This window comes from Cygnus olor, chromosome 13 (genome assembly GCF_009769625.2).
Source record: "Cygnus olor isolate bCygOlo1 chromosome 13, bCygOlo1.pri.v2, whole genome shotgun sequence".
Lineage (NCBI taxonomy): Eukaryota > Metazoa > Chordata > Aves > Anseriformes > Anatidae > Cygnus > Cygnus olor.
In genome coordinates, this window is record NC_049181.1 from 6,049,864 (window position 1) to 6,076,122 (window position 26,259).

The following is a 26,259-nucleotide window of genomic DNA, read 5'->3' on the forward strand; positions in this document are numbered from 1 at the left end:
ATGACTCAGAACATCTGGCAGTTAATTGGATCTGTGATTCCCATCTATTTTGACACCTGTTTATGTGATTTCTAATATAACGTCCGGATTTGAGGTGCAATTTCTGTAGCATAAGCTACTCATTAGTAGGACCTCCATGATGTAAATTTTAAGAGCCAGAATATCGGTGAGCATATGAAATTAAAGGTATGATAAATTCTTTTATATTGATTTAAACTTCCACTTTTTATTGATGGGACAGTTTGTATTTTATCAATTAGAGGTTAGCATCAGATTTCTACATGATCTATCCTATCCCTTCAGAACAAAGAGGATACAATCTCTGCTAATTCAAGATTACAGCTTTTCAGCAGGGGAAGTATGGCAGTCTAACACTTTGCAGTCATTGATCTAACATTTTTCATTTGCTCTAAATTCAGTAAGTGAGGTAACCAAATTAATATTTTTTTAAAGCATGATAATAGTAAATAAGTAGGCATCCAACAGCATTTCCAGTTCATAACACAATCTAATGATCACTTGCTATACTATTTCTTTCAATTATATTACTACTTTTACTGGTGGTGGTGAATACATCACTTATTAATGCAATCTATTACAAACTTTATTCTTGTCTTAGAAAAATATAGTTAATTTATTTTCTCTATGGCCTCTCATGGCCCTTGACATGCGATGCATATTTTGTTTTCATGGAAGATAGTAATGTAAACAGATAAGACTTCTCCAATCTAGAAAATGGATAGAAGCATTGCTAGAAACAAAACCAATTCATCAAATGGCACAGCTGTTCACTGTATGTTCATAATGAGCTTTTTTATTTGGGTGCTGTTTGGTATTTATAGCTAATTAACTCCCTTTTACACCACCCAGCAATCTGCATTTAGAAAACAGATAAAATGAAAATAGACTGAATTAAAGCTGCTAAATACAGAGTAAATTCAGTTAATATTAAAATCACTGTAGATGAGTTATTACTGAAGTACTAGAAGATTTTTTCAGGTTCCTTTTTTCTGTTACCATCTCTTTATTTATTGTTTTATTTTACTTAAAAATCTGAGTAAAAAGATTTTGATAGGTTGCAGAGACTCCAAAACTAGATATCTTTATTTTCTCTTTGAAATGGGCTGTTTTCAAGGTAAGATTAAGAAATTGTTTATATTGCTGATGTTGAACTATCAATATACAGATAATGTTTTGTAGTACATGGATAAAAATTCAATTTGTTTATTACTATAGAATGCTATGAGAGTAGTTCTTTTTGTAAGCCCCAAGTAAAGAGCCGTACCTAGTCTTCTGAGGGGATGAAGCCTACAGCCCACTGTGTTTCTGGCTATTTCAAAAAACAAACAAACAAACAAACAAACAAACAAACAAAAACACTTTGAAATCAGTAGTTTGAAACAGTTTCAGAAATGGAAAACTGTAACATTATGACTATGTGTAATAAAATGGATAATGATAGCTAACGAAGTAGTCCTTCAGTGTGGATGGAAATAATTTAGAAACCATTCAGTAAATATCTGTTCATAGAGCACAGACTCCCAGTGAAATTGTTAATATGCTGCATATGCCTTCCCACCAGAAAGTTTAGAATTTAGCTTATACCACTTTAGAATATGCATTAATACTATAGTGTAAATATCCTTCTGCTTCTGTATTGACATCAGTTACTAGTTGTTTTCATGGGCAGTACCAATTACAGGAAATAAAGAGTTTTCCTTAGCTCTTTCTAATATAAAAGCTAGCAAAAGAGTGGGGAGAGGAAGGGTGTTTGAGCATTTCTAAAACAGAGGGCATTTTTTTTTTTCCTTTTCCTGTAAACTTCTGATTATTTTTTTTTTTTGCAATTAAATCAATTATTTTGGTTTGATGCTTCCCAAGTATTTTTGTCACAACTTACAATTCTTTGTAATATACATATGTATATTTAATGTAGTTATTTTGGACTAAAGGATTTTCTGCTGCTTTTTAGCCTTAGTTTTTACTGTATGGCCTTAAAAAGTCACCTTAGGGTAAATGCTCAACACTGAATATCTTTTAAACAGTCTCTTCTTAGATGATGTCTTAGAGTTTTCCCATTTATAAAATGTGTAATAAAACAGTCTTCATATAAGTATTTTAGAAATCCTTTGTTTTTTAAAGCATTTATTGATCTTTAGGTGAGTCCTTCTTACAATTACAGATGAGATATTGTCATAGTTTTGGCTGGGATAGAGTTAATTCTCTTCACAGAGGCTTGTATGATGCTGTGTTTTAGATTTTTGATGAAAATAGTGGTGATAGAACACCAATATTTTCTGTTGCTGCGGAGCATTGCTTACACAGAGTCAAGGAATTCTCAGCTTCTCACACCACTCTGCCAGCAAGGAGGCTGGGGGTGCACAAGAAACTGTGAGGGGGCATAACCAGGACAGCTGACCCAGACTTACCAAAGGAATGTCCCATACTAGAAAGACAATACTAAAATATATACGTGTTCTAACAACATCCTATTTGTTTATGTATTTTTTTTAATTTTCACTGACTTTAAGGTGTAGTAATGTTGAATAACATATGAAGTTGAATAGCACAATTGGGTGTCCATTCATACAGTGTTTAGGAGCTAGCAGTATAATCCTGCTAGAATGTTAGTAAATAGGAATATACTGTAAATTTCAGTAACTCGGTGCTAGCATACAATAGATCTGCCAGTCTGCAGATGAGAACTTCAGACCGCTTTGAACAGATCTGATGTTCAATTAGCAATCATTAAAGAAGCATTTTTACTGATTTAGCATCTGGTATTCAGTCAGAATATATAGTTCTGAAAATGTAAAAAATAAGTGCCTTTCATAAGCTAGTATATTGGATTTGATTGTAACTTTAGTTGAAAAACCTTATCAAGAAGATAGGCATGAGGAAAAATGTATTGTCTCTATAATTCTCTGGAAAAAAAACAACAATGAAAAAAATCTCAATGTGTAATTGTAAACATTGAATTACATAGCAGTTAATTTCCAGCAGACTTCAAATACCTCTCTCTACTTTCATTTCAGGACTGATTAGTTTTTTCACTAGGCTTCAAGGTATCAAATCATGGAAGTACTGACAATGTCATCTTAACTTAGAGGATGACACACTAGAAACATACCTCTCAATATGTACTTGAGTCCTACTGGCTTGTGTGTCTCCAGTGTGTATCACAGTGGAAGGGAATTGGTGTTAAACTCAAATACATGCCTGAAAAGAGTCTTTAGAAGTGTATATGTTTCTATAGTCTAAAGACTACAGAAAATAACCTGTGTGTATAGCCTACTTTCCTTGACGTGGGGAGACTTGTGAAGGGTGTGTGGTGGGAGGGAGAGAATAATGAAAAGCAAGTAGAACCAAAAGGAATGCATTCCTTGCTGTCTTCACTTGTGCATGATTTGATATAAAGTACTGGAAAAGCATGCTGACATTGCATGTGTGTTTCTTTTTTTTTTTTTTGATTATTTTCTGAAAATGAACTGTTACTATTTTTGCTTTTAGTTTCTATATCTCATGCAGTTTTTACTTAGCTTTCTGATCACTGCCACTTGTTATTCATCCCTTTCTATCCTCCTGCTCACCAATAACTTTGTGCTGGCCAATTTCAACCACATCTGACAAGGAGGCATGTGGTCCTACGAAGGTCTGCAAGACATTGGTTCAGTCATGTATGGACTCCGAAGTCATTTGTTTTGCTTGCCCGTAACTTAGAGGTAAAGCTTCTCCAAGAAGCAGCAGCCAGCTAATCAGTCGATTTTTGTCAAGCTGCAAACTAAAAAATAGCATGTTCCCTTCAGTAGGCTAAGAAGAATTATATTAGTATATATAGAAGGGAATGAAAGTTTAGGAAAAAGTTTGAATGAATGAGAGTTTGAAGAATTGTAGAGGGATTGGTTGTAGAGATGCAAGGGAGCTGAATAAATCAAGTGTGATACATACTCGTAAAAGGCCAAATTTTGCTGGCTTTGCTTCTCACACTGTTTGTTGCTTGTCCTTTGCTCTGCTCCTGTTCACAAGAAAGTAGAAGTAAAAGAGAATCACTAAACATCAATTCAGCTGTGAGATTAAAGAAGTAATTTCACAAGCAGATCATTTTACTTAACCTATCTCCTCAGAATAACATTTACCAGACTTTGTTTCTTGTCTTCTGTTCTTATATTATTTTTAAAAAAGAACCAAATGAGATATCTTAAATTTGCTACTTCAGAAGGAGTCCTAAGGCATCTATTTCAGAGAAGATGCTTAGAGTAAGGGTTACTCAGACATACTCCAAGTTACTCCTTTCTTTGTGAATGAAAATTGGGTAGATAAGGAAACAAATTTGATAGATACAGAAACACCAAAACACTTAGAAGACCTGCCAGGGTTTTCCTTCCAGACTCTGACCGTTGTTTCATAGCAAATTTCTGGGTAGGTTTTTGAACGTGCCTGTGCGTTTGAGCACGTTTTTAAGGCTTTGCATCAGATGGAAGAAAAGTAGTCAGTGACAAGATTTGCTGAGTATATATTGCATATAATCTGACATTTTCAGGACATGTATTTTAACTTAACTAATTTATACTATCAAGCCACATTACTTAAAGTATGTGACATCAAACCATCTTAAACCTGTGTATATTTAGTTCTTAATTTTATGGATCTAAAATTGATCAATTTTGTTCTGCAAAATTTAATCTTCTTTTCTCCTTCCATAGTTATGAGTCACTATTGTAATTTCTGTTAGCTTCACCTTTAGTCCATTTCATGTCTGGATGAGTGCTCACCTTCTGCTGTCAAGCCCCAGCTCTTCCCTTTTGTATAAAGTCCAAAAATAATCCATAGATGGATTAAGCTGTAAATTACATTACTCTCTATATCTAATTTGGCCCCTGTTGTCTATTCAGAAGGCATAAGAAGTCTGACTCACTTCATCACATCTCCAGGAGGGGGAGGAGGAAAAATCAATAAAAGTATGGCATTGCTATTGAGAAGAGAATTTTACGCCAGATATATTCATAGTAAATAATTGCTGTTCCAGAGAAAGAGGCCAGTGTCCTTTGACTCAGTGTCTTTTGTGGGAGTATATGATGAAATCCATGTGTTATAAACCTCCTTGTGAGATTACATAACTGTCTCTCTAGTATTTCTGGCATTTGGAAGCTATGTTCTGATCTTCGTGATTATTATACTCTCCGGTGTATCTGTTAACTGAAGTACAAAATACATCAGAACATTAAAAAAAAACTAAATTGGTGGAGCAGGAAGAGTTGGGTACAGAGCAATTCAAATTAGGAACATCTAGTTCTTGGTCAGCAGTAGGTTAGCAAATGATTGAATTGATATGAGGATTAGTATAAGTGAGAATTTGCAGGTAAGTTTTAAAAAAAAAAAAGTTGGCTACTGGAAAAACAGCAAGTAATCAAAGACGTGAGATGGCAATAATCTGGGAGATTCTGTGATTATACATTCCATAACAATAAAATAAAAGCTTTTTAAAAACAAACACGTTTATAGATATCTGGTCCCTGTAACTTAAATAACATCCCACCGAAGTATGTTTGGATTTCCTTTACTTTGAAATTTCCTTCTAGTTTTATAATCTATTTTATTTATACTGCCCTTACTTATATTCGTGAATATTTAAATTGTCTTACTGGTATGCAGGATCAAAATCAAACTTTGACTGTTACTGTACTGAAATTCCTACAAACAAATTATACAAAGGGGTATAAGCATCAGCCCATTTTTGCGCATTTTCTGGTCTACATGCAATAACTACCTCTGTCTTGCTCTGCAGCTGAATTGCCTAAGTTCTGTGAATATTGATCAAGCTGGTTTTGTTCTGTACTTTTTTTGTGGTTGGTAACAGACAATAAAAATGCTCACTGGAGCTGTTTACATGCTTTAACATATACCAAGAACAGCAGAAACCCTAAAACGTCATTCTTTTTATGATCAATGATTACCTACACCATTATGCTTGGATGGGTTTTAGAGCCAATGTCATCACTTTCCACATTAAAATACATACATATTAGATAACAAACTAACAGAAAACTAACAAAATCTAATGTGTAATGGAGTTCTTCTGAAGGGATTATGTCTCCCTGTGTAAAGTACATGCCCAGTAGCTATGGTTCTCTATGTAAATTCACCTCAGTATTTTATTGGAATTATGTTATTTTTTTTTGAAATCATTTGTTTGCAATATATTGTTGATTTAATTTTTGTATAAAAATTAGTAATAAATGTTAATAATGCCTACATTTATGATGGGTTAGATTTTTCTTAAAGAGTTGATTCTTGGACTAGTGACTACATAAGAAGTTTACCTCTAATGAATATAAGATGTTAGTCCTTATCTTTGCAGAGGTGTTCAAGACCAAGTTGGATGAGGCCCTGGGCAATCTGATCTAGTGTGTGGCTTGCCTGCTTACGGCAGGGGGTTAGAATTAGATGATCTTTAAGGTCTCTTCCAGCCCAAGCCATTCTATGATTTGCAGATGTAGAGTTGTCCCTGTTCTGCTCAGTTAATTGGATTGTCTGGAGCAGAAAGAATTATCTTTGCTACTAAAGGAGTGGACATGTGAGGACACTTTCTTTCCTTGGCTTCTTTAATTTTGTGGAAAATAATTCTCACTTGGTGTGAGATGACAGACCGGAGTTTTCCCAAATATGTTCTGGACAACTAGAGCACAGTGAAGATTTAAATCATGACATGCATCATGAACTTGACGTGCCTATTTAGAAACATTTACTGTTTTATGTGAAAACATTATATACATGTTAATAACATAACTTTGTTGCTGTTGTTCTTAAATACAGAACATTCTGGCTTTATCAGCAGTATCCTGGACTACATATTTTCCAAAGAAATACCCAGCTTTATTTCATACTACCTATTCTTGGGCAGCTTGAAATTGGATTTGTTGGATGGAAGATATTATCTTGTTACAGTATGTCATCCTGATTATATCTTGTTAGAAACTATCACCACATTAATCAACTGTTAGTAGAAACAGTAGAGTTTTGTGCACATGTGCAATGCCATCATTAGAAAATCCTGAGGAGAGAGGAAACTATTTGCAGTGCAAACACCTTTCTGGTAATTAAGTTTGAATTTGCATGCTGCTGATTTTGTTCTGAGAGAGAATACAAGTGAAATAAATTTGAGAACATCCCAGTTGTGGAATAGCAACCACATACTGCTAAAATTCCAGAAAGAATGGTGGGTGATTACTGAAGTTGATTGTAGTCGGCTGAATATGAGCCAGCGGTGTGCTCAGGTGGCCACGAAAGCCAACAGCATCCTGGCTTGTATAAGAAACAATGTGGCCAGCAGAACTAGGGAAGTGATTGTGCCCCTGTACTTGGCTCTGGTGAGGCCGCACCTCGAGTACCATGTTCAGTTTTGGGCCCCTCACTACAAGAAGGACGTGGAGGTGCTTGATCGAGTCCAGAGAAGGGCAACAAAGCTGGTGAGAGGTCTGGAGAACAAGTCTTACCAGGAGCAGCTGAGGGAGCTGGGGCTGTTCAGTCTGGAAAACAGGAGGCTCAGGGGCGACCTTATCGCACTCTACAGGTACCTTAAAGGAGGCTGCAGCGAGGTGGGGGTTGGTCTATTCTCCCACGTGCCTGGTGACAGGACGAGGGGGAATAGGCTAAAGTTGCTCCAGGGGAGGCTGGATATTAGGAAGAACTTCTTTACTGAAAGGGTTGTTAGGCATTGGAATGGGCTGCCCAGGGAAGTGGTTGAGTCACCATCCCTGGAGGTCTTTAAAAGACGTTTAGATGTAGAGCTTAGTGATCTGGTTTAGTGGAGGACTTCTTAGTGTTAGGTCAGAGGTTGGACTAGCTGATCTTGGAGGTCTCTTCCAACCTAGATGATTCTGTAATTTGGGGTTAAATATGCTTGAAAAAAGTGCAATATATAACTGAAGGTTGAAAAGGCAAGCACTCGAAAATTATTACATAGCAAAAATTGTTTCCAGCACAACCTTCTTTGGGCTTCCTTATTTGGGCGGTTTCTGATACAGTGCAATTGCACAAATATTCTGTTTTTAATACAAAATCCATGCTTTGTCCTGTATGCTGAGATAATTTAATTCACCCAATGAACAGAGGTTCAACAGTTCATTTAATCCTATTTTTAATTGCTGGCTCCCTGGCCTGACTGGCTTACTGGATACCACTATGGCTTTGATCTGAGGAAAGAACTGTTAATCACTTCATTGTCTTTTAAACAGTTCTTCTCAATGCAATGTATAGGCACTTGTCAAACATTAATTAATGTACTTTCATAATGCCCCTCTGAGATGGGAAGGTATTATTTCCATTTCACACTTGAGGAAGTGAAAAACAGAGTCAAAAGCTCTGACTAATTTCAGAGAACTTGGATTTTATATATTTAAATCAATTATCTGAGTCTTCCCAGAAAAAATATGAAGACAAGACCCTGGGGGAGGTTACGGGGGGGGGGGGGGGGGGGCAGAGAACACGACATATATCTACTGATTTCCTGTGAAGAAGTAGTTTGCTTTAAATAAGTCTCATAGAATCCAGTTTTCCAGTACCATTTTCAAATGTCCAAACTACATCTTTTTGTTTTCCCACCCCTGCATTACCCTATATCATATGCTGTATATCTTCTACCTTGTTCTATAAATGAAATTAAAGCCTTAAAGATAAAAACTACAACTAATTCTAGCTTTGAGCAGGTTTACCTTATGCACTGAGTCACCAAAGGGGACAGTACTTATATAGAGAAAGTGGGACAGGAGGAGGAGGGGGGAGCATATGGTAATATAATTTAATACTTCCTCGTTCCAAGGACATATTTCATATTTTATAAACTTAAGGTTTTAATAACATTTTTTGGGGGGGGGTTAGGTCTTTTTTTTTTATGTTGTTTGATGGTCTCTTTCAGAGGAAAGGGAAGGGGTTCATTTTTGTGTGGTTAGGTATTATCTTTTTTTTTTTTTTTTCCAAGTTGGCATTATATAAGTTTTGAACAAGCATGAAACTAGGTAAGCCACATCAGCCACTCAAACAGAGCAAATGATCAACAATAGCAAGTTGTGATTCCTCATTTAGATCAGTTCCAGAAGAGCATGGTTTTTTTTTTTTTTTTTTTTACTGGAGTATCACATCCATTTCTGAGAATAGAGGAATACTGTGGTTGAGAAATAATGGGTTCTTTCAGCCTGCATCTCCTAGCATCTTTCTTCCAAGAGTCCTTTTCATCTTGGAGAATCTATAAGCTGTCTGCAGTTGCAACAGCAACCTGGGCAAGTCATTAGCATATAGGAGAGGTTACTGTTCTGCAGTTCTGCATTTAAATAATCAGTCAAGTTTTGTTGCACCTTTGAGGGAATTTTCAAATCAGTATTTCAACTGATGAATAGTTGCTAACCTCCCTCCAGCACCAGTAATGTGAAAAGCTGGGTAAAGAAGACTAAGCAAATAAAGTTTTGAGTCTGCATACATAGTGGAATTCTAAATCCATTTTTATATTATTTTTTTTAATACTCGAATAAGGATTTGAACTCATTTAACATGGTGACAAAATCAAATATTCTCTTCTAGATACATCTCTTAAGACAATGACTAGACTTGTAAATTCTTTACCTTCCATCTTTTATTTATAGCACAGCAAACTTTGATTCTATTTCCTGAAAAAAGCATTTTTCCCTGCTCTAACCCAAATCTCACATAAAGACACTAAAGCTGTTCATGAACTGAGTTGAAAAAACATACCTGAAATTTAGGATTGCGTTTATGGATTATATCAACAGTATATCAATGTAAGAATGCCAGGTACAGTAAATACCAGTTTGAATGAAGTGTATGTGGTTTTGAAATTGGCAATTCAAAGACTCTACTATCCTTTGTGATATCCAGCATTGGCCAAAGTAGCAAACTCTGTCATATGTGGTGGTACGTTGTTAAAGCTCTGGACTGACAAATGAAATTTAAAAAAAAAAAAAAAAAAAGGCACTTAATGGTGCTTTTCTTTTTTAATCTCTTCTCCACTGTTTTATTATTATCATATTATCTGCTAAATCTGATTTTTGGATAATACACTACTTACCTGTTCTTTCTCTTTATATGCTTTTCCTCAAATTCCTTGCTTTTTTTTAATAGTTCAATTTTCATATAATTGATATATACATACATATATATCACAGGATTTACACTTCAGGGCTTTATTTCACCAAGTACTTTGTTTTGAGGCCTCTGGAATACTAGTGCTTCTGACTGTTTGAAGAAAGCAAGTTCTAAAATTAATCTTTCAGAAAGAACAGGTTAATAGTTTAAATCCTCTTAATTTAGCTTGGTTCTGGATCAGATCCTTGGAGGGTTTTTTCTACTTCATTGTCTTTTTTTCTGCTTGTATTTGAAGTATTTTCTTTGTTTGTGCTTGAGGGGAGGAAGTGTCCTTCCAAGGTTGGTTCAAGAAATTTATTTAGAAATTCATATATGTAGAGGTAGTGGTGTGCTGACTCAGAATCATAGTACCATGTTTCACATGAGTTGGAAAATGCTTCTGTGAAAATGAACTTACTGTAATAATAGGTTAGAATTGGAATGTGTACAAATGATGCCCAAGATCTTTCTGTCTAGTTTTGGTATGATGATTCGGGGGGGATGGAAATCCATCTTCCTTGTTTTTTTCTTTTAAATATTTTTCCTGGACAAGGTATCTCAAACTTATGAATCTTTAATGTATTAATCATTTGTTCTTTGTCAAAATACTTAAGAATGGCAAGAAAAGAATCCATGACAAACATTTTTCTTAGGCATGACAGCACAGTTCATAATTAAAAAATAATAATTCAAACAAGGTAAGAAACCATAGACAACCAGTGAAACAATTTTTTCATCAAGAAAATGAGAGAATTAAAATACAGTATGTGCTATTATTTGAGCTTTTCCTCCCACTTATGACTACAGAATTTGTTCATTAATTTTAGATAAATAGCTTGTAAAATTCTTTTAAGGATGTACAAAGCCTCCTTCTTCTTTGTCCACCTTTACTGGAGTTATTAATTATACGCTATCTGTTTAAATTAAAACATTTCCTACTAATTAAACTCTTCCAAAGATAAGGAAGTACTTTTGTATTTATAGATCATGACTTTGGGGTGTAAACGATCAGATTGCTTTAGAACAGAGGGAAACCTGTACTGCTCTGCCTTGACACATGGATTAAAAAAAAAGTGTCTGTTCAAAACAATAAAACTGCATTAAGCAGAACTGACATAAATGTTCAAAATGTTTCATTTGAAAAAAAAAATAATAAAAGGAATTACTTTTCCAGAGTGTATAAAATATTATTTCTTATGTTCAAAATTCTCAGCTACTGCTATGGCAGCCTTCAGTGCCACTGTTTTAGTTCCAGGGTGTTTCTCCCCTCAACGTCTACTTGCAGTGAAGATGCAAATTGCCCAGCCCTTTCGCCATCCTCAGAGAGGACCTGCTGGAGCACTGCACTGCTCCTTCTTGCTTTCATGCCAAAATGGTGTACTCATGTCTCTTCCTGACCTAAAGTTTTCATATGGACAAGAAGCATGGATGGATAAGGCTCTGCTGTGTTCAGTGGAGCATCTATGCCTTAATGTAAAGATTCACCCTATTATAAGTCTGTGGGTTGTTTTTTGTTTGTTTGTTTTTGTGTTGTCTCTCTCTTCCCCCCCTCCCCAGTGATCAGAAAGGCACACAGAACCTTCTCACAACTTCTAGACTTGGCAGAGTTTCTCAAGTGTCAGGTAACTGACTGCTTTACTTAGCAATTATATCAGTATACCAGGTTAAATAATAGTCCGTTTCTCTCGGCCACCAAGCTGTCATTTTTGTATGATTTCTGTGCAATACTTGCAGCTTTTATTAAAAAAAAAAAAAAAAGATAAAAATCAATATTAATGCTCCAATGTGTACACACATTAACAGTAACAGACTACATATACGGTCTTTGCAAACTAAAATGCATAGTTTAAGTCACCGTGAAGGTGGTTCAAGCTTTTGCTTTGAAACTGATTCAGTATCTACATACTCATACAATTAAAGCATTTTGTTTGATAGGTGACTTGTGAAGTCATAATAATAGTCATATATAAATGTATGACTACTCCATCAAAGCTGCTCAGCTAAATATTTAATAAAACTGTGTCTGCAAATACTACCGAAGAAAACTGATTACAGAATACTTTTGCCGTATTTGCTTAAATCTAGTAATAATCTTAAGAGCACTACTGTAGTCACAAAACTTACTGAGAACACAGATTCTTCCTAAAAACACTTGGTTAATTCATTCTGTCATTATCTTCCATTTAGTACATCACTCAGGAGTAACTGTCTTGCATGTTCGCTCAAATATAAGCGAGTATGAGTTCACGTGCAAGACTGATCAACTGCATTGAAATGTGAGAATACGCACAATCCAAATGAATGGCTGGTATTCCATGTGATCCTTGTTTTCTAACCAGTTGTCTATTGTGAATTTAAAGGGGGGGAGGAGGGGGTGGAGTCAACTTAATTGGGAATATATCTACATAAATGCAGATAAATATAAAGTTGTTCTCTTTTTGTCTGTTTTCTCTAGAAATTAAGGTAGAGTCAATTTCCCATCATTAATACAGACTAGTACGTGGCTTCTTTTACAGAAATGTATTTTCTCCTCTGAAATAATAATAATATTTTTGGTTGTTGATTTATTTTCATTTTTATTTTTTTACTTTTGTGCCTGGAAGGGGTAGAAACTCCCATGATGATTATAGTAGAAGTTTTATTTATTAGAATATTATTATTATTAGTTTTTTTATTTATTCATTAAAACTAGTGTGCATTTACACTCAACCTTCTCTTCCTAAAATGCAATAAACAATCACAAGCTTGACAGTTCTTTCAGTGCTGAAATTCAGGATGTAAGTAAACAACTTCTTTGGGTGGTTTGATGGTGGCTCTTTCAAAACATGGTGAGCGTCAGAGGCGTTTTATTTGCCTCTGGGAATAATAAATAATAAAGATTTAGATAGGAGCTAGAATGAAATGCTACCCTAAAAACTGGTATTTATATTTGTATCACATTCATGATTGATTTAAAAACAAACAAAAAAAAACACATTTTCCCAATTATCTACAGGGATTATCTTTTAGATTCTATTTATCACTAAATATAAATGATTACCTTTCTAAATCTTCCAACAGCAGGTACAGGGAACATTAGAAACATTTAATGGAGGTTACTGTACAAACAAGACAATAAACAGTAATTGCATGAGCTGGATATTTTTTAATCTGGAGAAAGCATCCAGGTATACCTTTTTTTTTTTTTTTCCCCCCCCTTCCCCTCTCTGTAAAACATACATGTTTTTATCCTACTTCTGTACTTCTGGTTGTATTTATGGATAGATAGCATTAGAATGTGATATACATCAGTGCACAAATTTATAAGTACTGGAAGAAATTAATACTGTGTACCAAGAACATTTCCATAATTGTGCTTAAAGCACCCAGTAATTAGAGACACTATTAATAGTGTTACCAAAATATGCTTTGACTTCTAAAGAAATTTCAGATTAGTTTAAAACTTCAGAATCCCCAAAGATATGAGGAGGCAGCTAAATCTGTACTTGATACAGGTCCAAAACAATCTCACTTCTACACAACCAGTCTTTAAATTCATTAAAGAAAATTCTTTTGAATTAAACTTACAACACATAACAATGAATCTAAATGAACTCATCTGTTAATGGAGATGTTCTCCCTGTTTGCTCATAAATACAAACTCTAACTTCAATGAATGTTTCTGACAGAACTATAGAGTTCTACCCTGTATGTTTTTTACTGTAATAGATGTCATATAAGCCTTTTACAGGAAAAGAGCATAATGTGTCTTTGTATCAAAAATTGCATGATATTAATGCTTTGTTTTACAGATCTAGTCTCTCAGAGATGGTATGGAGAACATGGATTGATATTTATTTAATGCTTTTAGCATTTTTGCTTGTATGTTATCCTGTTGCATTAGGGGGGATTTCAAATTTTATATTATTATCATTATTATTTTACCGCTGTTTTTAACTTTGATCTAAACAGGGGAAAATTTCTAGTTCAATCAGCTCTTCTTTGTGGGCTTTTGATAATCATTGGATGTGCAGAACAACCCTTCACAGTATTCCTTCCAGCAATATACGTGAAAATTTTTCATTCTCTTGCCTTAATAACTCAGTTTTGGCTTGCATATATGTTGTTAGAAGCCTCACCTTGTCAAACGAGTTTTTCTTTTCACCTGAGATTTGTGCGGCCTTTTACTATAGGCACTTTTAGGGGAGCCAATCATCATTGTTCCTTCCTGACTTTCACTGCTGGATGCTTTGATATTCAACACAGGAGAACGTGTATGCTTGTTACGATGAAAAATATTTATCTCCTCTAACCTAACTAAACGAACTTACTTGGCTTGATTCCTGTTTTTCAGTATATAAGTTTAGAAAATTTTATTCTCTCTGAGAATAGAAGATTATATTGTGCTAAAATGTCTTTTTTTTTTTTTCCCCTATCTTTTTCTCCGTATTATTATAAGTCATCTTTTCTTTTTGGTAATTTCAACATGTCATTCTGTGAGGTTTGTTGGTGCCGGATTTCAATTGCTGTATTTCCCTACCAAATATAATCTAGTTTTTGTTTCCATTTTCAAATTATTACCTTATAGCCTAAAAAAAAATATTAAAATAAAATCAGGCATGGGGCACTTAAACAATTCTGCCATAACAGATTGGTACTTTTGTTTAGAGACAAAACTGCCAAGTATCTCAATTCTGAATTCTACTGCCTTTGTTTTTAAAAATAGTTCTCTAAGTTGACAAAAAAAAAGTTAGAAAACATTAGGAATTTTCTCTTTCACCTGATATGTTTTTACCAAAAAAAAAAAAAATTCTCTATATCAACTACTTTTTTTGGTTGTTTGTTTTAAACATTTTCGTGTACTTCTTTTCAAAAGTATAGAAAACACTTTCAAAGTCACCCCAAGGAAAGCTCTAGGTCAGAGGGAGGGGACACAACATTTCCACTTCTTTTTGGTTCAGGCTAAGTTAGCATGACTGGTCCATCCTCTGACTTAGTAGGCAAAGTATAAATCACATACAAAAATGCCAGCTGAACTGAATCTTCATGTCACTTACTATATATTTTTTAATCTTATGTCTGTATCATCTTCAGAAATTCTGACATAACACCATAACGCTGTTGCAAGTACTTTTTTTTTTTTTTTTGGTTTAAGTACTAATGTACAAAAGACAAAAAAAAAATGCTAGGTTTTTGCACTGTTTTGCAAGGTCGGGTTGAAACCTGAAACATGAGAATTTCTACTGGTTTAGGTGCATCTTCTAGACAAGAAAACCTAGGGAAGACCTTCTGAAGTACCAGGGTCAACAGAGCAGTGATATTCCATCAGCCAGTGGAATTTGGGTGCCTCTTGGATTTCAGACACTTCAGAGACAATATTTCCAAGTTAGCTGAAATCCTAACTTCTTTCAGATGAATGCACAAGTCTTTCATTTCGGGCGCACTACTGGGAGTACATGAAGTCCAAAACACTAAAAACTGGTTTGTTGACATCAGATGCTTGCTGAACAGAGGAAAAACAAAATTTACTCACTCTTCTTTCCCTCTGTTTGTTGAGGTAATGTTAAAGATCTTTACCCTAGAAGAAAAAAAAAATTGGAATTATATATTCACTTCTAAATCATCAAATCCAATATGATAAAAGTGGATTAGAAAACAGATATGTTCTTAAAACCCATTAGTTATTCTATAAAATTAAAAGGACTTCTGTAAGTAGTGTGTTGCTTATAGTGTATATTCTAGCATTGTAACAAACAAATTTAACACAATATATATTTCACTCAAAGTACCTTTAAATATTTTCTTTTTTTGATTAAAAGCTTAAATTAAGATCAATAAGATCTTAATAAGAATATGTAAATGAATTCATCATACTCAAAAGCAAATTTACGTAAACCAGGCAGATTTTATTCCAGTTTTGACTGTAATGAATTATTTGATTTGGATTTTCATTTCACATCAATCTTGCAAAGATCTGTTTTTCTTGGATCTATGAAGATGCAAACACCTTTCTAATTCAGGCATCCTGTTACTGTACAGAAATACCTTCCTCTCTCCAATGACTTTGGAGGGCATTTAGGAATCTAATGCTTCCCTGAGTGCACTTAAAATTAGACTTTTAACATATCCTCTGGTAATTTTCTAATCCGCTGCTCAATATTTTGTATGTTGATACACACCTCAATACTATAAAAATTCAGTAATATATTTTAAGAATGAAAAATTTTACTTAATTATAAAACCAAGTGATTTCACTCTTTTATTTTGAATTAAATTTTAGACAGACTTTTTGTGATTAGAAAGACTTGACAGGTTGGAATTTCTCACAAGATAATTCTGTTTTATGACCACTTATATTGGCAAACAGTACTGTAATGGAAAAAATAGTAAATGGAAAATTTTAAACCTCACTACCAACATTTACAATCATGAAGACTTCAAAATGCAGGTTGGATGCTGAAACCATGAAATGCATGTAAGGCTGCAGATGGCTGCAGTGTTTGAGTTATTCTGTGAATGTAATGTGACTAGGGGCTACCATGAGCAGCAAAGTTACAAACGTGAGTTTTGTGGAAAGCAGTGACATATTTGTGAACTAGTATTCTGATGAAATAGAATAGCATCACTGTTTTTGACAATCTTCATTGTCAAATCTTCAATCTTCTTGACTGGGTCTATAAGGCAGTGTGTGATGCCCAATTTTCCTGTTATAATGGGAACCTTCTAGTGAGAGTAGGGAGCTCCTATTGGGAAAACCTAGTGGTGGTAATGTTGAAATTCCACATATGAGGAAAATATAAAAACCAAGTTTAAAGAGAACAAAACTAACTGTGGCTGACCTCTAATGTGGTGCAATAAATTAAGACTGTTACAATGTGTGAAGTAGTCCCTGAACTCTCTTGCTTTGCAGGTTTCCTCATTGTGAAAATGCTATTCAACTGTGATTCAGTGTTCAAGGGCTTTTGAGCCGTAGAAGTTATAATTATTAGAGGGAATGATTCTGATTTTTTACCAAAGAAATACACAATGTTTATCTGCTACTCCTTTCACATTCAAATATTCTATATCATACTGAAAGGTAAAAATTTGTGTGCTCGTTCACACAATAGACAATGGATTAAAGCACAAAAACCTCTCTCAACCTTCACTGTTTCCTTTATCATGACTGAGATTTTTAGATTACGCTGTCATGTTTTGCTGTTCTTCCTTACAGCATATTCCATGCCTCATTTCCTCCCCTATGCGCTTTTTTTAATGTATTCGTCTGGTACCTTCACCAAAGTTTTTTTTTTTTTTTTTGTTTTTTTTTTTTTTTTTTTTTTTTTACTTTTGCTTCTTATGCCGGGTATCTTTCTGCATCCCATTCTCGTTTAGCAATTACTCATTGTACTATTTTCTCTTAATGACATCATCTAAAGAACAGAGCCTTGTCCTTCCTTCCAGCAAAGTCTTGTCCACAACAGAACAAATATGAAGTCACGTATTTAGTGATTACCCCAAATACTTTAGTCACCCCCAAAATACTTTAATCATAAACTGGAATATTTAATGTCATTGTGGGCTAACATATAAACACGATACAGTGTGTTCCACAATAAAAGTATTAGATTATATTTGGGGTCAGACAGGAAACAGAAACTGGTACTTTTCATATAACTTGTTTATATTGTATATTACATAATACTATTTTTAAGAATATATATAGTTCCTCAACTACATATTTTTAGCAGCTCCCTGAGAGATTTAAAACTAGTCAGCTATAGAATTGAGATTTTGCCTGGTGTTCTTCAGTCTTGTAAATAATATAATACTCCTTGACTAAATCATTTTATTACTTCATAGAAGGGAGCATCTGGATACGAAATAAAATAGCATTTGTCAATATTCTTCAATTTTCACTACAGAGAAATAAATGAAGCCTACGGTTTCTGCAACTGTACTTTCAGAGACTAGTTTCCAGGATTTCCCAGACAGTCCCCTTTCACTCTTTTACTTTTTTAATGTCAATGAGATGTTTTGGTTGTTGAATAGAATCTTATTGATTGTGTTTCTATTCTTTGATAGAATACAGACCAGATATCAGATTAGAGTATGGATGTTCTACATGTAATAAGTAAACAAAAGTGAAATTAATATACTATAGAATCTAATAGAAGCTATAGAAGCTAATACTGACTACTCAGTAATGAAAATATTAAACAAGGGTATGATATAAGGGAAAAAATATTATATTTGAAGTGCAACCAACTGCTAGGATGTAATTTAATCATTTTAGAAATTGCATTAATATTATGGTAAAACTTGTATTATAAGACATTTTTAATAATAATAAAAAAAAACATAACTGATTTAGCAGTGGTGGTTGTTGTGGGATGACATTACAAGAGCATTATTAAAGAAATAGCTTTAAAGAAAAAAAAACTTATAGATCACATAAATGAACAGATTTTCTATGAGTGAATGAACCTTCTCCATGCTTTTAAGATGTCAGCCACCAGCTTTTTTCAGTTGCTAAATACAAAAATGTTATCGTTCTGGTAATGTTACAACAGAGTAAACATAATGTACACTAAAGAACAATTTTCCAAACAGCCTACGTTATTTCTGGATCCAAAATGTTTTCCAAAATAACAACTGAAGTTCACAAATTACAGAGTAGGAAAGGCAGTTGGAGATGCATTTTCATAAGAGCAGCTCTGAACCGTTTAAAAGCTCGATAGTTGGTCTGAACTTCCATTGTAACTTTAACACAGGTATTTAGCTAGAAAAAGCAATTGCAGAATTTTCAGACCAGCCTATGATAACCATGTATAATTCTTAAAGTTGTATTACTGATATTACTTTAGACCTTTTATGGAAAGATAAGCATTTTTAAAGTTGTCATCTCGCTGCCACACCTTCAGTTGTACCATGAGAAAGAAATCGAAAGGAAAATAAATATCAGAGAGTCTATTTAGCATTACTTTTTTTTTTTTTTTTAAAGGCACCATTCTATACAAGAAAACATTTGGGGTATATGAAAATTTGACTGCTTTTAGAAATTACTTTAACGAACAAGATACTAGCACATCTGATGGGTAGTATATATAGACAGTACAAATTGAACAGCCGAACCTCTCAGTCAGACCCATCTTTCTTTAAATGAGAAGGAAGGAAGCACTCAGCTTTTCTGTAGGAATGTGCAACTCACAAAACAAAGCCACGGAGAAATGACGGTTGTCTTTTCAGGGGAATGCAAAATATGGGGTTTTGGGGTACATGCTGTCCTGTGCAATTGGGAAGGATTATGACTTCTTCCCTATCAGGTATATAATTGGCCAAATACAGAACGGAAATGAGGCACTCTGAGAAAAAGGCTCTTCCAGCTAATTTAATGTTGCCATCCCTTGTCTGTTGGGTATTACTTGACATTGAATTTTGCAAAAAGCCAATGTGTTCTGCTTTTACTCCAGACTATCATTTTATGTCATTTTCTTCCAATTTACTGTTTATTAGAACATATTTTAATTTGATCAAACATAGCGTATTCTTGTTATGGCATATTGGAAACTCCACATAGAGGCACATTTGCTCAACAGTATATCACAAGTATCACTGGCATCTGTCTTCACAGATCAACGTACCTTAACACTAAATGTAACAGCATACATTGCATTAGTTTACCATAAATCGTTTAAATATTCTGGTTGGTAAGATAACGATCCTTTGTAGAATCATGCCTCTTACGCTGACTGTATTGGAATTCAGTGATTTCCTCAGTACATTTCTCTCAAGGACTAAACAGGATGTCTATAGGGCTATCACTGAATATTAAAGGACTGAAAAGAATTCTAGTACAGACAAAATTTTGTACTTCTTCTTGAGTTATGTCAAGGTTGTGAAAGTACTCAGTATAGCAGTCAAGACAGAAGCTCATGATGGAAGAACATAGTAACTGCTATCATTTCTTCTGCCACCACTTTGAAAGTCTCATTTGCCTTTCAAGTCTAATAAAATCATCTTTGTGTCCTGGAAATCAGTAAAAGCAGAGAAAAGCTTGCTGCAAGTCTCTCAACAAAAGCTTGTATGTTTGCTTATATTTTCTGTAGAAAACTCACCAAACTAACAAGTATCGCAAATAGTCACATGGTGTAAGATAAATCACTGTTAAATTTCATGCTATGTATTCAGTTTAGACATAACTTCAGGTCTGCTGTAGACCAGGAGCATGTTCATCAACCACTTACTGCATTTTAGGGATCATGCGATGGTTATCACAAAAAATGAAACAACAGGAAAACATCTAAGGAGAAAGAATGCTCAAAAGCCAATCCAGCTTTGCAGTGCAGGTGAAGGCACACCTGCATTAGGTAGGACAGTGGATCTGTGACCTCAGACTCTTACTATTTTGTCTGTACTCGTTTGCATGTCGTGCTCCTCAGGTTTCCGCTTAGCTCTTGATCCTTATTAAAATTAATTTATCCATGTTCTGCTTGCACTGGGTAGGGGATTGGGATATTTTTTATCACTAAGGATGACTGGAAGCCTTCATTCTCTGCAACGGGTCACCAAAGAAAATTTGATTTGTGAGGTAACAGCCTCTTATTTTTTCTATCTGGAAAGATTTTCATCATCTTATTATTTCTGAGGAACTTTGACATGTAACAAGTAAGAAGGAGCATAGAGAAATCACTTGGTCTACCTGACAAGCTGGTAACGTTCTCAAACTAGTCTATTATAATCACCTACAGCTGTTTGGACATCAATCTAAATGATATTCTCAAAATGTGGTTTCAGAAAAATTCTTTCTCATTTGTTTTTATCCTTTCAGCCTGCAAATAGATTATAAATGGAACTGCAAAAGCAGAATGCAGCAGTTTATACACACTTAGCAGAAATAGTGAATCCTTCCTGTGAAAGGATTAACAGCTGTTAGGTCAGTATTTGTAGAAGCATATCCTATTTTTACCCTGCTCACAACTCAGCTGGAAGCTGAAGTTTAACTTGATTTGAAACAACCAAATCAGCATTTGAATACAAGACTGACTTACATAGAGAGCAAATAATTATATTTAATAAGCACATGTTAAATGAGATGTTGGATGCTTTGTAGGTTGGAATACAAACAAACTCTTAAGCGAAGAATAACAGCAGAATTGCTTGTTAACTGCCATGAGAAGCAACCTTACATCTGGAACTCTGCCTATTGCTCTAATTCAGAAAAAAAGGTAAAGCACAAACTATTTTTTTAAACATATATTATTTTAATTAATCTTCGCTCCTCTCTAGTTTTAGTGGGGATAATTTATGTATATTTGAGAATTGTACATTCTCTAACAACTTTATATCATAGAGTTTGTGACTAATTTTGTCTGGCATTCTATATTTATGGATTTTTAAAATTTTAAATTATGAATTAATGAAATTGAACTGTTATATTCTAATGTATATTGTTGGATTATAGGTATTTACTATACAAGTTTTAAGAAGTATCTTCTGTAAGTTTTATTTTGTACTTAGCTACGCTCCATAAGCTAAATACATTTTCCAAAACTAACCGTACTTTAGATCTGAATGAACTCTGTGAACTCTCTCTAGATATAATGCTCTTCCAAACTCCAAGCCTGTAAAGTATTCTTCATTTAGTTATGCTGTGAAACACAGAAAAAAGAATTAAGCCTATGTGAGGCCTACTACTAATAATCATAACCTTTTTTTTGTTGTTGTTGTTACTGACCTCTAAAACTTTCAGGTTTCAGACTTAGAGCGTGGTACTAGAACAGTGATTTATTTATTTATTTTTTCTCTCCAAGAGAAAGAAATGGATTTTCATTTTTTCCCTGAGGCAGGGCATAGGTTCTAGCTATGATAGTTTCTGGCACATAACATGTATGGGATCTTCTTGAAAGTCCTTAAATCCCTGGAGCAGTCCTGTTGACTACTGTGCACAGTAACTTCCTCAGCAACTGCATCTGAAGCAGATGTAGGAGAAAAAAGATGTCCACACAGAAAAGAAACCAATAGATCATCATATAGATTATGTTATTTCCTGTCAAAAATGGAAATAATATTATATATTCCCTCTTTAAAGGCTTTTATGAGTCACTGTGTCTGTTTCTTCTTTTATGAGTCATTGATAGGAGAGAGATTAATTAAAATGTCCTTGTCTGCTAAAAATACATAAATAGTATATTTGTTCTAAGTGAAAGGATCAGTAAAGTCTAGCATCATTTGTAAGTCTGTATATGTTTCCAAGGACTCTTCAAAATTAACATGAGGGAGGGAAGTAGAAAACATGTCTATGAGATCTGAACAATGGCAATTTTGTCTTCATGTTTTTCCCCATCTACAGTAGGAATAGAAGCTGCTACATATAAAATGCATTGATACAACAAAAACTAAAAAAAAAAAAAAAACAAAATAATTTAACACAGGTAGCTTCATTTAACTGGGGGAAATTGTGTTTTGTAAACAAGTATATAGCTAATTATAGCTAATATAACTTTCTTAAGGCTAGAATAGCAAAGTTTAGGTTAACATTCACCATAAAAGGAAAAAAAAAAAGCACTAACACTGAAAAGATTTAGAAAAGATCTAGTGAGAGCTTGCCATAACACTTCTGTAAAGAAAGTTCTGTAGGATGTCTTTTTTTTTCCTGAGTCAAATGGAAGAAATCTGACAAAGCTTTATGTAAGTGTTTGTATGCCTTTTCACATTCCACAGGTTAATAGACAGTACCAGGCCTGTTTATATCATTTTTCCTTTTAATAAAATAAAATAAAGTCGTTCTTTGCTGTTTTTCGTATGTTCCCTAAAGATTTTCATCTTGCAAATATAAGAGATTAATTATTTCTATAATGGAAGGCTTAGCACTCCCATGAGTAAGTAGGTGGTGTTTTTTTTTTTTCTGTTTAAAAATCATCATTGGTGTAATAAAATTCGAATAGTTTAGTTCATGACCAATGCAGATGCTTCACAAATTACTGGAGTGGAAAAGAAAAAAAAAAAAAAAAGAGAGAGAGAGAGAAAAGAAATCCTTAAAAAAGAGAGGATTAAAAATTAAACTAAATAAAACTGGTGCCATTAATGGATAGTAGCATTCAGTGCAAGGCCACTGAGAATAAATTAAATGAAAAAAGTGTAATAAGCATAATACAATAGCTGACACCTAAACAACCTTTAATGTTTTTGTGGTTCTTCCCTATAACTTTGCAAGAAAGGTTCAGGAGGGTGATTACATAACAGCCGCCAAGAGAATTTTTCTCTACTGCTGCTAAAGTGTATTGAACACTTTTCTATATACATCATATTCTATATTGGCAAATGAATTTGGATTTCTCTGTTCTCATTTACATCAGTGGAACTGTTGCCTTCAGACAAGTAGGTTTTAGATCTGTGAATGACAGGTCTGTGCCTAGCTCATGAATAGAAAGGTATGTGACATCAATACTGTGCATCCTATTACCTATTTCTTCTAATAACTTTGCATTCGTTTTGAACAGAAAGCAATACAACTTTAATGGAAACAAGGAATGTTCCAGTGCTCCAATCTGGAGAAGAGCTCCACTGGACAGATGGAGTTGCTCGTCTACTCTATTCCTGTCGGACTATAAGGCTTTGCCCTCCAAAAGCTGCAAGAACAGTCTAACGAGACACAACATTTAGTGTGGGGATTGCAAAGCTTTATTTTCCTAATTGTTTTATATTCATTTCCTGGTAATATAGGAATACTTTAATGACTGTGAGACCCATGAGAGAGTCTTTAAGCTACTCTTGTGTTTTCTGGGGACTTCACAAGTTCCCAGCAGAATTTAAACTGGGTCTGGTAAAGTAGACATTGAACGTTCTCTCCCTTTTTCTTACATCAAACTGCCCTTTAAAAATGATTCTACATTTATGATTCAGTGCAGAACCGCAGCCCTAGGGCCAGCCAGGAAAAGCTCCTGTAAATCATTCAAAGCAGGGAGACAATAACACCAATATTTAAGGTCTGTGTTTAAATTAGTTATGTTTGTAAAACAAAAGCAGTTGTGTCTGATAGAGTACTAACATTCCAACATATTTTTGACCTCTCGTTTCTCACTGTAGTCTTTGCTCAATTTTCATCACTGTTCACTGAACAGCTTTGTTTTTACTTACGTATTTGATTTTTTTAGAGTATGTATAATTAAAGTAAATCCAGCATGCTATAGTAGTAGACTACAATCTTGCCATTGTGGAACAGTACTCTACAATGCTGAATTTCGACTTCATAAGAAACTATTAAATTACACTTAAGGGTGTGGTTTATGCTATATCTAGTCCAATTTAGCCGTGAGTGATACTAAAAGATGTGGTCCTATCTCCAATTCCTCTTGCCTGTATATTCCCTCCTTTACATTACATTTAGCAATCAATCACATGTAAAAACATCAGAAAACTGATTTAATGACCTCCCTACCCACCAAATACTAGTTTTCCATGAGGTTACTAAACTGACTCAGTCCATGCCACTGAATCTAATGCACTTCAGCTGTTCTGGAGAACTTCAGTTTATCTATTACATTATTTCATTAATTTATAATATTTTGTTACTTTTGTTTATATATACTGTGCAATCATGTTCTAAACTAGTAGATTGTCAGTAGGTTTCTGACCCCCCCCTTTGTGTGTATTTTAGACTATTTTTTTTAAAATGTAGAAGGCACTTATAATATTTCAGCTAAGTCTTTGTTATTGACACTGTTAACCTTTCTTGAAACCTTTGTAGTATGCTGCATTTTTGTCAAGTATTACTGCTGGCATTAGAACCATTTCCTGATTTATTATTATGTGTCAGTTTAATTAACATGCTGTTTTACTCCCTCTTCCAGATTGTTAATGAAGATGTTAAATAAACAGGACCAAACAGTGATCCCTGCAGAGCTCCACAAGACACCTCCCACCAACTTGATACATTGCCATTTTTCATTACCCTTTATTTGCACTCAGCCAGACATTTTTAAATCCAAGCGACAGTACCCCATGTCCAAGCCAATTTGAATTAATTTTGCAAGTAAAGATTCTGTAAGACACTACATCAAGTGTTTTACTCAGACCAGATATATTACACATGCCTTCATCCACTAATTTTCTAAAGCTATCAGAAAAAGCAATCAAGCTTTGAAGATTACTAGACCCAGTCAGCTTTTTGCTGGTCTATTCACTTACAAAACCAATCCTGGCATTATTAAAGAATTGTCACTCCTTTAGCTGATGACTGATTTAAAATAATGTATTTTTCTAATCCATTGACTTCCCAAAATATAATACAGCACTGATTATTCTTCCTAACTTTTAGTTTAGGGCTATATGGTATGTGGACTTATGTTCTGATTGACAGACTGGTGTTTTTCTTGAAAAGGATGTGATTTCTGTAGCATAGCTTGTGTTTATTTTACGTGTTTCCAGCTGTTAGATTGTATAAACGGTTATTCCTTACTCCCAGTATGAAGGCAAGTAAGTCCTACAAAACCTCTTTAATCATATCAGTGAAGAAGCATCAGACTTGCAGAAGGGACAAAAACACAATATGCAAGGTCTAATTTTAGACATACTAGATTTATTATTTTTTTTCACAGTCAATGCCAGTCAAAATAAACTTTCTCTTCTTATTTAACACATTCCTTTCCCCTATATTTTATTGCTTACTCATGTTATAAAGTGTTGTGCCTAAAACTTCTAGTCAGTTTGTTTTTTTCTCTTATGGCACATCCATTCGTTATTGTACTGTCTCCCAAATCTGGCCCCATTCTTTTAACACTTGTACCCTTCCTAACAAACTCTTGTTGTGGTAGTGAAGCAATGTGTTCCAGATGAAGTCTGGGGCACAGAAAAACCTGGTGACTTATTTCATTTTACATGTAGACTCTTTGGTAAAAATGGGAACGTTTCAGATATAGTGAAGTATTCCTCCTAAACACCTACTCAATAGGCTAAATATGAAGCCATTCCTTTACAGATGCCCTTACTAAAGACTCTTTCTTATTCTTGCTAGCATTATTCAAATACAGTTCCTGGTGATCTCTTAGATGGGGCCCAGTTCTACCTCTAGTTTGTTGCGTTTTTACTGAAATGGGTCCAAACAGTTTATTACTGTGTTTCTCAAAATTCTTCATACTGCCAGTCAGCTTTTTCAATGTAAAATTT

At 34.3% G+C, this 26,259-nt stretch overlaps 2 long non-coding RNA genes across 5 annotated transcripts in view; one reads left to right on the plus strand and one right to left on the minus strand.

Moving 5' to 3' along the window:
- On the plus strand, positions 1-26,230 carry LOC121077538. The gene is made up of 5 exons (XR_005824128.1): positions 1-186; positions 20,284-20,462; positions 21,206-21,320; positions 23,595-24,080; positions 24,945-26,230. It is a non-coding gene; the product is annotated as an uncharacterized LOC121077538 (long non-coding RNA).
- Positions 1-26,259, minus strand: part of LOC121077537 — a 64,411-nt gene that overhangs the window by 37,195 nt on the left and 957 nt on the right. For all 4 annotated transcript variants that reach the window (XR_005824127.1, XR_005824125.1, XR_005824124.1 and 1 more), the window contains exons 3-5: positions 15,647-15,691; positions 13,175-13,232; positions 3,949-4,015 (exon numbers count right to left, since the gene is read on the minus strand). This is a non-coding gene — a long non-coding RNA (uncharacterized LOC121077537). The remainder of the gene's footprint in view (positions 1-3,948; positions 4,016-13,174; positions 13,233-15,646; positions 15,692-26,259) is intronic.